Source organism: Zea mays, chromosome 5, assembly GCF_902167145.1.
Source record: "Zea mays cultivar B73 chromosome 5, Zm-B73-REFERENCE-NAM-5.0, whole genome shotgun sequence".
Lineage (NCBI taxonomy): Eukaryota > Viridiplantae > Streptophyta > Magnoliopsida > Poales > Poaceae > Zea > Zea mays.
In genome coordinates this window covers 170607978-170625449 of record NC_050100.1, presented here as the reverse complement: position 1 = coordinate 170625449, position 17472 = coordinate 170607978, and the positions used below count along the sequence as shown (strand labels likewise).

The 17472-nt window shown below is 40.2% G+C and overlaps 1 long non-coding RNA gene and 1 other non-coding gene across 3 annotated transcripts; both read left to right on the top strand.

Annotated features, from left to right (window-relative positions):
- Positions 1–6228: 6228 nt before the first annotated feature.
- On the top strand, positions 6229–7232 carry LOC100274914 (MIR827HG). Of its 2 annotated transcripts, NR_147617.1 has the most exons (3): positions 6229–6581; positions 6725–6794; positions 6892–7232. It is a non-coding gene; the product is annotated as an MIR827HG (long non-coding RNA). The 2 variants fall into 2 exon arrangements; NR_147616.1 differs by having other exon boundaries at positions 6229–7190.
- On the top strand, positions 6375–6496 carry MIR827 (microRNA MIR827). The gene has a single exon (NR_121177.1). It is a non-coding gene; the product is annotated as a microRNA MIR827 (primary transcript).
- Positions 7233–17472: the final 10240 nt, after the last annotated feature.

Here is a 17472-nt window from a genome sequence, read left to right as displayed (position 1 = left end):
TAGTTGAAGTTTCTTGTGACATTGTGTTTGATGAGACTAACGGCTCCCAAGTGGAGCAAGTTGATCTTGATGAATTAGATGATGAAGAGGCTCCGTGCGTCGCGCTAAGGAACATGTCCATTGGGGATGTGTGTCCTAAGGAATCCGAAGAGCCCATTCAAGCACAAGATCAACCATCCTCCTCCATGCAAGCATCTCCACCAACTCAAGATGAGGATGAGGCTCAAGATGATGAAGAAGAAGATCAAGAAGATGAGCCACCTCAAGAAGACGACAACAATCAAGGGGGAGATGCATTTGATCAAGACAAGGAGGATGAGCAAGCTACAAGGCTGCCACACCCAAGAGTCCACCAAGCAATCCAACGAGATCACCTCGTGAACACCATCCTCGGCGACATTCATAAGGGGGTAACCACTAGATCTCGTGTTGCACATTTTTGTGAGCATTACTCTTTTGTTTCCTCTATTGAGCCACACAGGGTAGAGGAAGCACTTCAAGATTCGGATTGGGTGATGGCAATGCAAGAGGAGCTCAACAACTTCACGAGGAATGAGGTATGGCATTTAGTTCCACGTCCTAACCAAAATGTTGTAGGAACCAAGTGGGTCTTCCGCAACAAGCAAGATGAGCATGGTGTGGTGACAAGGAACAAAGCCCGACTTGTGGCCAAGGGATATTCACAAGTCAAAGATTTGGATTTCGGTGAAACCTATGCACCCGTAGCTAGGCTTGAGTCAATTTGCATTTTACTTGCCTATGCTACTTACCATGGCTTTAAGCTTTATCAAATGGACGTGAAAAGTGCCTTCCTCAACGGACCTATCAAGGAAGAGGTCTATGTTGAGCAACCTCCCGGCTTTGAAGACAGTGAGTATCCTAATCATGTTTATAGACTCTCTAAGGCGCTTTATGGGCTCAAGCAAGCCCCAAGAGCATGGTATGAATGCCTAAGAGATTTTCTTATTGCTAATGGCTTTAAAGTCGGAAAAGTCGATCCTACACTCTTTACCAAAACACTTGCAAATGATTTGTTTGTATGCCAAATTTATGTTGATGATATTATATTTGGGTCTACTAATGAATCTACATGTGAAGAGTTTAGTAGGATCATGACTCAAAAATTCGAGATGTCTATGATGGGGTAGTTGAAGTATTTTCTAGGATTCCAAGTCAAGCAACTCCAAGAGGGCACCTTCATTAGCTAAACGAAGTACATTCAAGACATTCTAACCAAGTTTGGGATGAAGGACGCCAAGCCCATCAAGACACCCATGGGAACCAATGGGCAGCTCGACCTCGACACGGGAGGTAAATCCGTAGATCAAAAGGTATACCGGTCGATGATAGGTTCTTTACTCTATTTATGTGCTTCACGACCGGATATTATGCTTTCCGTATGCATGTGTGCAAGATTCCAAGCCGATCCTAAGGAAGCTCACCTTAGGGCCGTAAAACAAATCTTGAGATATTTAGTTTTTACTCCTAAGTTTGGCCTTTGGTACCCCAAGGGATCCACATTTGGTTTAATTAGTTATTCCGATGCTGATTGGGCAGGGTGCAAAATTAATAGAAAGAGCACATCAGGGACTTGCCAGTTCTTGGGAAGATCTCTGGTGTCTTGGGCTTCAAAGAAGCAAAACTCTGTGGCTCTTTCAACCGCCGAAGCCGAGTATATTGCCGCAGGCCATTGCTGCGCGCAATTGCTTTGGATGAGGCAAACCCTCAGGGACTATGGTTACAAATTAACCAAAGTTCCTCTTCTATGTGATAATGAGAGTGCTATCCGCATGGCGGATAATCCCGTTGAGCATAGCCGCACTAAACACATAGTCATTCAGTATCATTTTCTAAGGGATCACCAACAAAAGGGGGATATCGAGATTGCATATGTTAGCACCAAAGAACAATTAGCCGATATCTTTACTAAGCCATTAGATGAACAAACTTTTACCAAACTTAGGCATGAGCTAAATATTCTTGATTCTAGAAACTTTTATTGATGTTTTGCACACATAGCTCATATGTATACCTTTGATCATCTCTTTCATGTGCTATGACTAATGTGTTCTTTCAAGTCCATTTCATGCTAAGTCATAGATTGAAAGGGAAAAGGAGTCTTTGGCGAAGACAAGGCTTCCACTCCACTCCATCGAATCATTCATCCTTTGCCATCGCTCCGCACAACTCTCCAACTTTGGTATAATCTTCACTTCTATACTTCTATCCAAAGGGGGAGAGAGTAGCTTAAAAGGGCTTATATTTCACTTAAGCATCCGTTTTTGGCGATTCATGCCAAAGGGGGAGAGAGTATTAGCCCAAAGCAAAAGGACTGCACCACCACAATTTCAAAAATGTAGTTTTTTAATTGATGTTAAAAGAAGTTTTTCAATTAGTATCTTATTTTGATATAATTTCAAATTGGTATACCCTCTTCAAAATTAACATCTAAAACCCTCTTGAACACTAAGAGGAGGATTTCATTAAGGGGGAGTTTTGTTTAGTCAAAGGAAAAGCATTTGAAGCAGGGGGAGAAAATTTCAAAACTTGAAAATGCTTCTCAATATCTTATTCATTTACCTTTGACTATTTGCAAAAGAACTTTGAAAAAAAATTTCCAAAACTTTTTGCAAAACAAAACATGTGGTGCAAGCGTGGTCCAAAATGTTAATAAGAAGAAGAGCCATCCATGCGCGTCTAGTAAGTAATATTTATTGGTTTCATTCCAAGCAACCTTTGCACTTACATTATGCAAACTAGTTCAATTCTGCACTTTCAATTTGCTTTGGTTTGTGTTGGCATCAATCACCAAAAAGGGGGAGATTGAAAGGGAAATAGGCTTACACCTTTTCCAAATTGATTTTGGTGGTTGAATTGCCCAACACAAATAATTGGACGAACTAGTTTGCTCTAGATTATAAGTTTTACAGGTGCCAAAGGTTCACAATTGACCAATAAAATGACCAAAAAAGGGTTCAAACAAAGAGAGCCAAAGACAACCGAAGTGTGCCCTGGTCTGGCGCACCGGACTGTCCGGTGCACCAGGGAACTCAGCTCCAAACTCGTCACCTTCGGGAAAATCAGAGGGCGCTCCGCTATAATTCACCGGACCGTCTGGTGAGGCAACGGACAGTGTTCGATGGCGCACTGGACTGTCCGGTGTGCCAGCGGAGCAACAACTACTTCAGCCCTAACGGTTGACTGTAACCGCATTCAATGCGCTACAGTGCGCGCTAGAGTCAGAGCAGCGTCAGAAGGCGCACCGGACAGTCTACAGTACTTGTCCGATGCACCACCGGACAGCCAGAAGACCCCACCTGTCAGAGCTCCTACTGTCGAACCCTAACAGCCGGGTGACGTGGCTGGCGCACCGGACTGTCCGGTGCGCCATGCTACAGCAGCCTCCACCAAACGGCTAGTTTGGTGGTTGGGGCTATAAATACCCCAACCACCCCACCATTCATTGCATCCAAGTTTTCCACCTTCCAACACCTTACAAGAGCTATAGCATTCAATTCTAGACACAACCAAAGAGATCAAATCCTCTCCCAAGTCCGGAATCTCTCCAAATCAAATAGTGACTAGAGAGAGTGACATTTGTGTTCATTTAAGCTCTTGCGCTTGGATTGCTTCTTTTCTTTCTCATTCTTTCTTGTGACAAACTCAATTGTAACCAAGGCAAGAGACACCAATTGTGTGGTGGTCCTTGCGGGGACTTAGTGTCCCGTGTGATTGAGAAGAGAAGCTCACTCGGTCTAAGTGACCGTTTGAGAGAGGGAAAGGGTTGAAAGAGACCTGGTCTTTGTGACCACCTCAACGGGGAGTAGGTTTGCAAGAACCGAACCTCGGTAAAACAAATCCTTGTGTCTCACTCTTTATTTTCTTGCGATTTGTTTTTCACCCTCTCTCTCGGACTCACTTATATTTCTAACGCTAACCCGACTTGTAGTTGTGATTAACTTTGTAAATTTCAGTTTCGCCCTATTCACCCCCCCTCTAGGCGACTTTCAAGCTCCCTCACACACAAGCGGACACCATCGACAAGGGTCCAAGGCGGCTGCAGCCCACTGCTCCTCCACGGCGTGGATCTTCTCCAACGCGGCATTCACGTTCGCGCGTATGCGATGGAGGGGAAACTAGGCGGAAGAAGGCATTGGTGGCGGCATTGGATTTCTGGACGGCTTCGGAAAGGAGTGGCGTGGGAGGTCACCGTGTGGACGAACATGTGGTTGGGCTACGTGGGGGTGGGCACGGAGGTGGACTAGTGGTGGAAGACAGCGAGCTCGTCGGCGAGGGAGGTTGGAACTGGGACGCGGTAGCCGATACCCTGCGCACGGCCCGGTAGCAAGAAATGGCAAGGGAAGGATGCGGCACACGGTGAAGTGATGGACCGGGTCTGCACATTTATGGCCCCCAGGAAGCAAGGGAACGACCCCGGCAAACTCCTAGGCGAGAGAAGCGGTCCAGCCACAACCACCCAAGGAAGAAGACCCGGCCTGAGCAGTAAAACAATACCGGAGGAGGAACACAAGAAGGTAGAGCACCAACACCCAACTTGGTGATGCTCGCCAACACCACCATCGCTCTCATCCAAGAAGGTACGATCAAGATTAATCCCTTAGATTAGTCTAGGACCCTTTACTTCATCGAGGTTAGATTGGATTGGCCTTCTAGAGTTTTACTAATGGCATTGGAGCCAACCTAAGAACCCTAGATTCCCTAATCCAACAAGTTAGAGTCAAGAATGTCTCTCGACCCATAATTAAGAACCCACATAGGGATTTAAAGAGGTAGAAGAAGAGCAGTAGGGGAGCGAGTGGTAGCCCTAACCCAAACACCCAGAATTAGCAGAAAGGGGTTCGAGTTAGGTAACCCTAACACTAAATCCCCAATAACTCAGAGGAAGGAGATGGACCGTAGAGGGACTCAAGTTAGATTAAACTAACCCTAATTCCCAAGTTAAGGAAAAGATCACTCGGGGGAGGGGGGTTAGGGGTGTTAAATCCTACCCCAATCCCCAAATCATTAGAAAGGGAAACAACATAGAGGACCTTCAGTTAGGTAACCCTAACCCTTAATCCCAAATCATCAAAAGGAACTGAGGACAACCCTAAATTCCAACCTTCCAGAACCTTACAAGGGGCTCAGGATGGAGATCCAAAGCCCCAAAGCACAGGTCCTGAACATCGAGACAAATTAGGGTTTTGAACCCTAAATCCTTCCCCAAATCATATAAAGAAATGTACCAAAGGCGGCCGGAGAGTGCAAATTGTTTTTATAGAGACAACTATCCTTTCTACGTGCCACTGTAACTCTATTAAATCTATTTGTACAGTATGTTGTAAATTCCAATCATCTCAGAAAACATATTTATAGAGAGACGTCTCTCATTTCTAGTCCCCTCTATAAATCTCATTTCTAGGAACAGTTACAATGTGTTTGGTTTGAGGTTAAAGTGGGATGAGTCAGGGGCGACACCGTCTCCTCATTTTTTTGGGATCATGCCGCCATCAAAATTACTACGGGGTTTATCTCGCCCCTACGTGACTCTCATCCAAATATTATTAGAACTATGGTCGTCCTATTTTATCCCTCCATATATATCTAACCAAACACACCCGGCCAGCCACCTATACAAATCATTTATTTACAGTAAGGACGACTGGCCTACACGAGACAAGGCCGCCGTCTCTTAGATCTTAGGTGCTGTTTGGTTCACATATTTATAACGCAATGGGTAACTGATAACGTTAAATCATGTTTGTTTTAGTCCAACCGTAATCAGATACCACACTAAAAATTGATACCAGCCTATTCAAATTTGTTACCGCCAGTAATCGAGCGTAAACTATTACCATTACCATTTGCGTTACATTTCTTGAACCAAACAACACCTTAGTTCGTAGCAGTGGATCAAACGCCGGTTTCATCCGATTGCTATTCCCCAATTATAATAAATCTCCATCGTGGTCAACATTAAAAAAAAAACTCCGTCGACCCTAGTACTGCTACTCGCTAGAATTTTATTTTGTCTTCTAGACGAGTTACTGATGTTTGCTTGCTGGCCCATCTAATCCGCAGGAGAATTGAAGAAGCAAGCGCTGTTGTCCTGTCACACAGCTAGCTCGGTCCCTCTATCATTGTTGAATGGTTTATTCCCGGGGAATATGCCCTCGCTCCTCTGGCATCATCCGCAGCATATATCCTCCGTCTCGTCTTCCACCTCGGATCAGGTAGGCGCGGCGCGGACCGCAACACGCCAGCTTTCTTGCTCTTGTCTCTAAGCAGCAGCAGCTTCCTGTCTCTCCAGCCACCATTCCATTCTCGCTCCTTGGTAATGAGGCTGGCTAGCCAGCTAATGCAGCTCCGAACCTGTTTTGTTGGTGGTCATTTAACCATGCATGCTTCGATCGATGGATTGGTGCATGCATGGATTATTGCATAGTGTGATGCATGTGGCGCATCAGTGCATGGTTAGATGACCATCAGCAAACATGTTCTTGAGGCATGCAAGTTCTCTAGCTACACATATCAGAGATCGATCACCACTGCGGCGCCATGGCTACTTAATTGAAATGGAGGTTTGCATTTCTCCGAACCCGGATGTCGTGATTCTGCTTCCGTTCTTGATCCAGGATCTTCCGGTCTTGTTCCCACCATTACTTTCCTTAGGAAACTGGAATGGTTTCAACCTTAATTTGTTTATGTGTGTGTGCACATGCAGCGTGTGTTTCATATGGAGATCGGTGCACTCACCTTGTAGCTTTAGCTTGCATCCCCTTCGCTAACAGAGAGTAAGATATCTTAGTCCTCTCGCCATCTCTCTCTAAACATATACGTATCATTTTGTTTCCGACGACTCTCCCAATGAGTCGTTCGATTCTCCTGCAGGATCTGACGACGAAAGCGATCATCAATCATATGCCACATGCTATATTTCACAGGTTCTATCTGGTTAAGTAAAGATCTGGCGTGTGGCAGTGCTCATTCTCATGACGATATGCAGATGCAGTGTATATCAATCGTATCCAATCAGCATGCAAGTGGTCTAAACAATGTAACACCTAAATGCTATTTTCACCGTATATAAGTTTTCTCAATAGTGAGCTTGCAACCCATTACCCATATTTGAATCTGGGTATACGGTATGGATAATGGTTTTATTCAATAGAAATATGTAGACTGCACTCTCAGTTAATCATCTTCTAGTAGCAATGGAAAAATCAGATGAGTCAAGTTTTGTTTTAGTTTCGGATTTCTGATTTAGAGGATGTTTGGTTCGATGAAACTAAACTTAATCTCTCTTTTTTAGTCTCTAAATTTTCAAAAATAGAACTAAAAGAGGGGATGAAATCTGATTTGTTCCCCTTTAGTCTCCATATTTAAGGGTGTTTGGTTTCTAGTGACTATTTTTTAGTCCTTCCATTTATTCCATTTTAGTTACTAAATTACCAATACCAAAACTAAAATAGAGTTTTAGTTTACATATTTAGCAATTTAGTGACTAAAATAGAATAAAATAAAGTAACTAAAAATTAATCCCTATAAATCAAACACTCCCTTAATAATTTAGGGCCCAAAATAGACTAAAAGAGATTACCTAAAGTTTTGTCCCACGGAACCAGACAGCCCCTTAGGCCCCACATATTGATCTTACATAGTACTCCCTCCATTTCAAATTATAATTTGTTTGACTTTTTTATGCCACGTTTGATCGGCTCGTCCTATTCAATTTTTTCCAAAAAAATCAAAGCTACATTTAAAGTATATTATATGCTAAGCAATATCACAACAAAAATTAATAATAATTATAATTTTTTTAATAAGACGAACCGATCAAACATAGGGTAAAAAGTCAAACGAATTATAAATTGGAACGGAGGTGGTAGTATTAGTCTGCACAAAGTACTGACTTCTATATTGAATCAGCTGTAATAAAATTTATTCAATTTCACATAAATTTAAAAGTGCAAAGGCTAGATTTTTCTTCTCGGCTCATCTACATGAAGTAGACCTCGGTTATAACGAGTCATTTCCAACTAATTTCAGTTAATTCCATGAAAACTTCAAGATGTAAAGAAGGCTTTTTTTTATTTTATGGGTCTACTTTTCAACATAGGGTCCATATTTAAATCTAGACGCACCAATGTCTAGGATGCATGAAGTAACCTGCTGCTAAAAGTTTCAATCAATGTTGCACAAATTTTTAAGTGTTAATGTAAAGTTTTAGTTTTAGGGTTTCGCTTTTAATAAATGTCCTATATATAGGTCTAGTCTTATTAATCCCTACAGGTTAAAATCTATTGTGATGAATTATTTTAGCAGGTTTCATTCAATTTCATTAAAACTATACGTGTAAACGCGAGGTTTTTGTTCCAGTCTATGGAGTAATATAGAACAATGGAAGCTAGTAGTAGTTAAACTCAAAGTAATGAGTACTAATAAGATCGATTATTATTTAATTTGTGTGGATAAGATTAATAAGGATGACAAAACAGATAACAATGACATGGATTTGGACATATATAAGCATCAGTTTATCGATATCCTCGGAAGTGGCAGGTCATATGGAGACTATGAAGTTGTTTGTTTAGGATTATAATCTGTCTAAATTATACTTCGTTCGGTTTTTAGCTGATGTTTTTTATGTACAGCTGCATTAGCCAACGTCAAATAAAAAAAGAGGTAGTATAATCCAATAAATTTTGAACTAACACTTAATTTAAAATTTGTTGGATTATATAATCTGGGCAGATTATAATCCCAAACAAATTCCTCCTAAACTTTAGTCCCTATCACATCGAATGTTTAAATACTAGTTAGACGTATTAAATATAGTCTAATAATTATACAGATTAGGACTAAACGACAAGACATACATATTAAATCTAATTAGTTCATGATTCGTTCAGTAAATATTTTCTAATCATGGATTAATTAGGCTTAATAATTTCTTCTCGACGCTTAGTCTTCGTCTCGGTAATTAGTTTTATAATTATACTACGTTTAATACTCGCAACTAACATTCAAATGTTTGATGTGATATATACTAAACTTTTATAAAGAAAACCAAACACCCCTGCATATGTTCTCAACGCAATGTGGAGCATGCGCAGAAACCTGTCCCGGCCTCTTCAGACGAATGCTCGTGGATCCATATGACTCCACCTGAGCCACACGACTAGTACCATGGCATTCTGTCTAGTCACGCTTGCCGTCATTGTTACTGACTTTTTGTATACAACTGTAGTTCTTCATGGAATCCATGAGCTTTTCATATGCATTGTTATTAATTTACTAGGTATGTGTCCGTGCGTTGCAAAGGTATAAAAATATTCGATAAAATATTAGTGTATAACGATTACATATTAATATGTGAAATTAATACATGAAACTTAATATATGAACTAAACCGATACATAAAACATAATATATGAACAAATACATGAAACAACTAAACCCAAATCTAGTCTCCCTGAAGTTTATACAGAATTAAATGTCCATGCAATAGGAAGAGTATCTATAGAGGCATTCACCGGGCATCTCTACTTTACATCGTTGGAGCTCAAAGATGAGAAAGGGTACATCAAAGGAATGAGGTCCACACATTATAGCAACCTAGAGAACTGGTTTGCCGTCCATCTGACGACTTCACACATTATAGCAGAATGGGAATAAGTTCTCCAAATCTGCGTAGCCATACATGAGACCATGGTTATAAAACCAAATGTGTAAAAATAATAAAGGGTAATCATGTTTCAAATGAATTATAGCTCATAAAATTAAGTTTAACTATAATATGTAATACATGACCACATTTTTAGAAGATAATGCTACCTTATTCCCTCAACTCGTGGTTATGAAGTAATGATACTTGAGCATGTTAGCAAGCAATGAAAAATAAAAACAAAGGACACATGGAACAGAGAAAGTGAGCCTCAATTTTAGTCCTATTTTAGTGTTCAACAGGGGACTTCAGATCACGCATGTGACAGAGCCTAAGGTTAAAAACCAGCATGTGACAGAACACGTGCATCACGGTAGGATGGCGAATCTCTCCATAGTTCACAATTTCACAGGAGTTTAACACAACACAAATGTGAGATACTACGCTCTTGAAACATTCTTATAAAATTAATAAGAAAAACATAAACCATTTCACCACTTGCTGCAAATGTATCTTTATCTTATAGCAAAGGTACTCACACTGATGTTGTGAAGACACATACTAACTTGTGAGTATACTTGTAACCCCATCAGTGTGTTAGGTTTAGAGCCGACTTTATGGTCAACAAGCATTAGCCAGATGGACATGACCACACTACTCTAACAAAAGAGTGGTAAAGGAGAGATGCAAAATTTCAGACATCGATCAAATGGTTTTCAAATCAACTAATCGACATAGTCACCATAGCACCAACGAGACGAACTAATTGCAATCAATTGTAGTGCATAACTGATCCCCATGGCACCGATAAGCCCCACTAACCATGATTAGTCAAAAAACATGATAATGTCGATCAAATGTAATTTGTTGACGTGGCACAATTGAAAACAAAAAAAAACTATCCATTACGACTGGTCAAATAACCAGAAGGCAGGAAGCATAAGGCACCACTCTGGGTCTAAAGAATTTGAACCTTGCTGCATCCCCACCAGAGCATTTGATCCCTATGAGAAACCACAGAATGAGAAATGGAACAAAGAGGGAGATTGGGGATCGGATCAGTTCTCTAAGAGTATACATAAAGAAAAAGGGGTTAGATCCAAAAAGAGGAAGGAAATCAGTGGCCTTGCTAATTGCCTTAAAGGGGCAGACCCAGTTCTAGAAGTTTCCACATGAGGGTTTGTCTGGTTGCATCTAGATCGAAGGGGATTGGAAGGGATGAAATCCCTCCCTAGTCAAAATTGAATAGAAGGGAATTTAATACCCCTCAATCTCATTCGATCCAAAGGCAACCGAACAAGGCCTCAGTGGGGTCTGAGGAAGGGATAAAGTGGGGCAAGCCTACCCCCGCAAAAGTAGAGAGGCTACTTTGAACCCACAACCGGGTGACCTAGTGAGACAACTCTCATCACTGCAGAAAGGCTGGCATCCTAAAAACATGTTGGTTATGAAATAACTTACAAATTGGTCAACATATGAAGGTAACTCACTTGGTCTAAAATCATACCCTTTTATATACAATATCATAAGATCCCCAAAAACAGTTTCCTATTAGATATTTATTTTGATGATTATATTTTCAAATTATTTCTTATGTCATATTAATGATACTTTTCTTAAGCATGCATACAAATGGAAATCATGCATATAGACACACTCAACAACAATTGCAACATGAAAGATGGCATGTGTCTATTAAGCTTGCCTATGGGACACCTAGGTACAGAGAAGTTGTCACTAACACGACTTCGATCAAGGTTCAAGAATGATAATTGGGAATAGCCATGTTGTATCATATGAATAACAAACAGATATGGACGACATGTTTCACCTGATTAGTTGTAGTTTTAGTAGTTTTAACTGAAAGCTTTTTTGCCTCTTTATCCAAAGCTAACCACATCAGAGAAGCATGAGGTTAATGGTCAACAGAACACACCTTCAACTATTCTCGATAAACATAAACAAAGCATAATATACATACCACCCATCTAGACCCTTGTAAAGCAGCGCCATCTGCATTCATCTTCTTTGCACAAGTGCCTCAAACGAACCAAAATCCTCATCAATGGCTCAGCCAAGTTTCCCATGAGGCAGCCCCTGTTATACGAGTATACAACATGTAGGGGTGATTAAATCTGGTAACTGGAAATTTGAAAAGATAGAAAATAAGAATACATTATGCTTCTCTAATCAATGCCAGATCAATATTTCAGGCACGCACGACATTTACTGGTAAAGGTTTAAAGGAACAATGCCTCATTATTATCATGATATGTTGCGTTTTTTCTTATTGATTCAGCAACTACGATTATACAGAGAAATAATTATCTCGTCACTGTAAAGTGTAAATAATTCTGAACAATGGTGGTTACCAAGCCTTACAGTTTGGTTTACCATTGGGTAAAAGCGATCTGGTTCTATTTTAGTATTCTGCCTTTGTTGATTTCAGATAGATGCTAACATGAACGGAAACATGTGGCGCGATATGCAGATGCATAGAAATACTACATTTATTCAACACGAGCAAAGAAAAAAACGGTATGTTTATGTAGTAGATAAAAGAAATTCTTATTGCTACAGAATCAATACTTCTAATAATAAGATAACATCACACTTTTTGCAAAACATCAAGGAGTGGTTTTTTATTATAACTAATTCAATTGCTTTATTTATTGATTGTTCCATAAAACATACATGTTTGGTGCTACACAAAAGGGCAGGGCTGATTTTACAACATACCTTATTTTACAGGTTCCAGTTGGTACAGTGATTTGAAGAATAGATAATTGGAATATTTGGATTATTTTATGATCATAGTAAAGAGAAACACACTGATGAACTCTCCAGTCAACTTACAACTTTAATTGAAGAAACAACATGATGTTTCTTTGGTCCAACGCATTAGATGGCAGCCTAATAATTGTACAAAAGTCATCTTCCCAAAGCACTTTCTTTAGTGACAAACAAATGCATAAGCACCAAATTAGTTAAAAAGGAAATCAAGGTAAGAAATGTGGAGGACAAGAAGTTACATTGAACGTCTCTTTATCGTCCTCAGTAAAATCATTCCTTGTAAAGCGAAGCTTAGTGAGGGTCTGATCCATAAGAAAAGTACAATTAGGGAATTCCCATGACATATTGTAGATGCTAAATTTCCAAATGTTTTTATTGCTTCGAAAATTTCATGGTGAACAGTAGTTACACAAGTACAAATCTCCGTACTCGACATATACTAAGGCATTTCATTACTCGTATGAAACTAATTCTTTTTAATAATAAGGACTACAAAAATGAATTATACTGCATATCTAGGATATGCATACATGTTGATAAAAGATAATGCAGGCACTGAATTATTGAAATGAGCACTAAAACAACAAATTTGAGCAAAATGTTTATAAAACAAGAGCTTCAAAATACCTAGCGATCATTGTTCCTTCTCCATCTCCTGTAAAATTTTTAATAGAAGTGATCCATCTACACATCCTTTTATAATATGAACTCTTTGAATGCCACCCTGACATTTCGAAGGAACAAATAGATAGTCACCTAACAAATACAGACTTTAACCAAATGTACTACCACAAATCTCACGATTCTATCCAACTCAGTCATGAGAATGAGATGACGCAAAGAACAGAAAAGAGGTCGTGGTGGTGGCATTGCTTACCAGGAAGTTATGGTGGTGGCTTCCACTGCGCGTCTGGTACTCGTACACTTGCGATCATCCTTGCTTCTGTAAGCTACATAAAGAGAGGTGATGGTCTTTCCTGTCAGATGAGAGGTTGGAAGGCTTGTTCTTGGCCATGTCAGTAGACTGGTATGAAGTGAGTAATTTGGATGTGCTGAATTGGTAACTGTACCTTTTATTCTTCTTCGCCTTCCTCTTTCTCTTCCTCCTCACTTTCTAGTGAAGATATATATGCTTCTGAGCTTTCATGCAGTGTTAGATGATCCAGATCCAAGAGTTATGCCTGATATAAATTTATGTTTCTATTAAATCACAAAATGAACCATATACCTTCAACCAGTGTGTTGCCCACAAAGCCAAGGCCAGCAGCCCTTCTCCACCACACGTGTCCTGCACCCAACAGAAGCACAAGCACAACCAACAGGTAGGATAACTGAGGATGCAAAACACAATTCCTAGTAATCTTGCATGGGAAATTTTAGATTTTAACAAAAAAATATGGCTTCAATCTTTCCTTGGCACATATACATTTGTATTATACTATTATTTAGTAAGTAGTATATTATTTTCATCTGATTTTCACTTTTATTGGGATAAGACAAAACTGCATTATAAACATTTCTCCTTTCTCTACAGTATCTAACTGATCGACATGGAGCTTATTTGTATTATTACTAATATAAAAGGTGGGAGCCTCACCTGCCAGGTGTTAGGTTCATTTAGCCCTTCCTTCTATCATGGCTGTCAACAAAACCGAGCTCAGCGAGCCCAGGGCCGCGGGTCCAGATTGTCACACTATGTAGTCAAGCTCGAGTGGGCCCATATTAGTTGTTGAGCTTATAGTCCAGCTTGAGCTCGACTCGAGCAAAGCTCAAGTTCAGTTCGCTGAAGCTCGGTAATGCATATCTATCACCAGACAACAACAATGTTGTAAGGTTGAATCTTGGAGAGGAAGAGGAACTCTCAATGGAATCATTAGATTTCAAAAAAGACATTAATCAAGATTCAAGATCTGGTCCAATGGATGAAGCAGGAAGGAAGGAACAAGAGAAGCGAAGAAAATATTCATTGTGATTCTAGATTTCTAGGAAGTGTGCATGATAGTCCGGAACATAGCCAGACAAAGAGTGGAGGAGATGAAGGGGAAGATTTGGTGCTTACTTGACAGTTGGCACTCAGGCCTTGTTCATGATGAGGTCAATGTAGGTAGTGACATCTCATGGTTCTCTCAGACTCTAGGGGGGTGTAATTTGCTTATTTGCTTGGGACATAGACAACATTTGTATTATTTAGTAAGTAGTATATTATTTGCATCTGATTTTCACTTGTGCCGGGATAATACAAAACTTCACTGTAAATGTTTCTCAAGTTATACAAACAGCTACACGGAATCTAAAGAGCAGCTTGGTACAGGGCTTTGGACCCAAATTGAATCAGAGACCATCTCAACAACGCAAGGCCTACTCATCCTAAGTGCCTACATTAATGCCCTAGTATGCGCAGGTTTTATATTATACCATGGAATCATGAATAATTGCGGAATAGAACGCTTCTGGTGCAAATATGGAGAAATTAGCATGGCCGAATTCTAGGAACAGTCATTGCCCGAACCCCAAACTGTATCCTTCAATTTGGTTAGGTGCCCTACCCAACCAAATAAACCTCAACATTGTGCATAAACACCCATTTTGAGCTAAAAATAACGACAAAGGAGATTGGTACAGGGCTTTGGACCTAAATTGAATCAGAGGCCATCTCAACAACACAAGGCCTACTCATCCTAAGTGCCTACATTCGTGCCCTAGTATGCGCATGTTTTATATTATACCATGGAATCGTGAATAATTGTGGAATAGAACGCTTCTGGTGCAAATATGGAGAAATTAGCATGGCCAAATTCTAGGAACAAAGTCATTGCCCGAACCCCAAACTGTATCCTTCAATTTGGTTAGGTGCCCTACCCAACCAAATAAACCTCAACATTGTGCATAAACACCCATTTTGAGCTAAAAAATAACGACAAAGGAGACACACGATAGATAAATCTAAATCCAAAAGACAGTCGATCTGGGTATTCGAGAGATCTACTTACTTAATCTAATATAGCATGCCACTTCTCCCTTGCTGCCTTGCTCACCTGATCCACCAACACGAACAAAGAGGACATCTGCAAACACACCAAAAAAATAAAGGAAGAACTTTTAGGTGGGCATTCTAGATAACTACAAAGACCTCTTCATCAATAGATGGAAGTTTAAATAGCCAAGAACTTTGCAGTTTTTGCAATAATGGCTTCTACATCTATACTTGCTAAACAGACGGTTTAAATTACAAGTACCAAAATTATTTAAGCTACTAACCTAGAGCCATGATAAGAAATACATAAATTTAAAAAGGAAAAACAACTCAACCATCTGTTCATTTGTTTGCTCAGAATTATAATCTGGCAGCTGCCCATATATTTTGGCCCTGACGTTCAAAAATTGTAGTATAATAGTATCAACCTCATATAATGCTCATACTTTATTTTCAATACTGGCTTGCATTCCATGCAATTGTAGAGACTAAATATCATGGTACCAGTCATGCTACCACAGAAAAAGAATTGGATGCACCAAAGCAATCTTATATCAGGGGATCATGCTTTGAGAAGTACTTCACAACATATCAACAACTTATTGGTTAGACCTCTAGTAAGTGTTATTCAAAATGACGATTCATGTGGACATGTTCCACAACCCAAATGAATGCAACCAAATGTAATCTGATGACCCACATGATGAGTAAGCAAGTTAATTAGCTGTTAAACCTATCCAATCAAACTCGTCCCATTGTAGAGCACACCATGAAACTAAACTATACTATCCACACATATAACTTTCAGGTGGGCATTTTAGATAGGCTCCCTGACATGCATTGGATAACCACCCCAAAATAGGTACAACATCTCCCCTTTCTCTCTCCAAGTTTCTATCCAATGAGCAGTGTACGATGAGATACATGTGTTTAATGATACCAGAACTCCAAAATTTTCAAGGAGCCTGGAGGCAGTCCAGCACATTTTGTACACCTTTGGAGATCATGTTCATCCCCATGGCATCCCCTGTGCTGCAGCTGCAGCTGCACCTCTTGTAAAGGTTCCTCCCTGCAATCGCACGCTTCACTCCCTGCAGCCTTCCAAATCTGCTCGATCTACACAAATGTTTCCAAAAATAGGTCGGTCACATAATCCTAGCCTAAATCCAACATATTTTTTCTGAGATTCAGCATCTGCATATTATGCGGGTAAGGAAAATGAATTATACTTGGTGTTGGAGAACTCGTAGAGCATGCTGGTGCTAGAGATGATGATGAGGCCAATCTTCGCATCACAGAGGATAGAGAGCTCCTTCATCTTCTTCAGCAGTCCGTTCCACCTCTTGGAAAAAGTCACCTGCCTACTCATCGAGTTGTCTATCCTCCTTACCACTATCTTCCCCTCCTCATCAAACAGAACTCGATGCCTCTTGATTGACTGCTACGAAATTAAAATCTTGTGAATTACGGCTGGAAATTGGAGCTCACCTTCACGAGCTCACAGTCGTGTGGTGTAGCTGTGGTCGGGAGAGGAGAGCGCCAAGCAGAGAGCGGCGGCAGCGTGCGGCTAGGAGCACGTGGCCAACTGCTGCTGGGAATTAAACATGACATCCTACATGCTTGCACTAAATTGTGCCTTCTAATGGCAGTAGGCGTGCAAGAGGAAAATGATGTATTTTTGGCATCTCTACATTGTCTTTGTAGGTGATGCTAGCTGCTACTTGCTAATAGGTAATAACTCAGAGGAAAAAGGATCTCAAGTATTGATTTTTGGTTGCTTGTGTTCTGATCAAGCAGGAGACGAAGACAGTTCAACTGATATATAGATCAGAGTTGAACTTCATCCATAGATGTACTGATGATTGCTACTTCAGTAATAAGACCCTATAAATTACATTGTTGAACAACGACAAGCTCATGCATAGCTCTCATATTGATAGAAGTATTATCCCACAGAGGAAAATGAATAAGATAACAAATATAGTCTAGAGAACACATCGATTCTGTCATTTGCGCCAAAGGATATGTTTCCACAGAC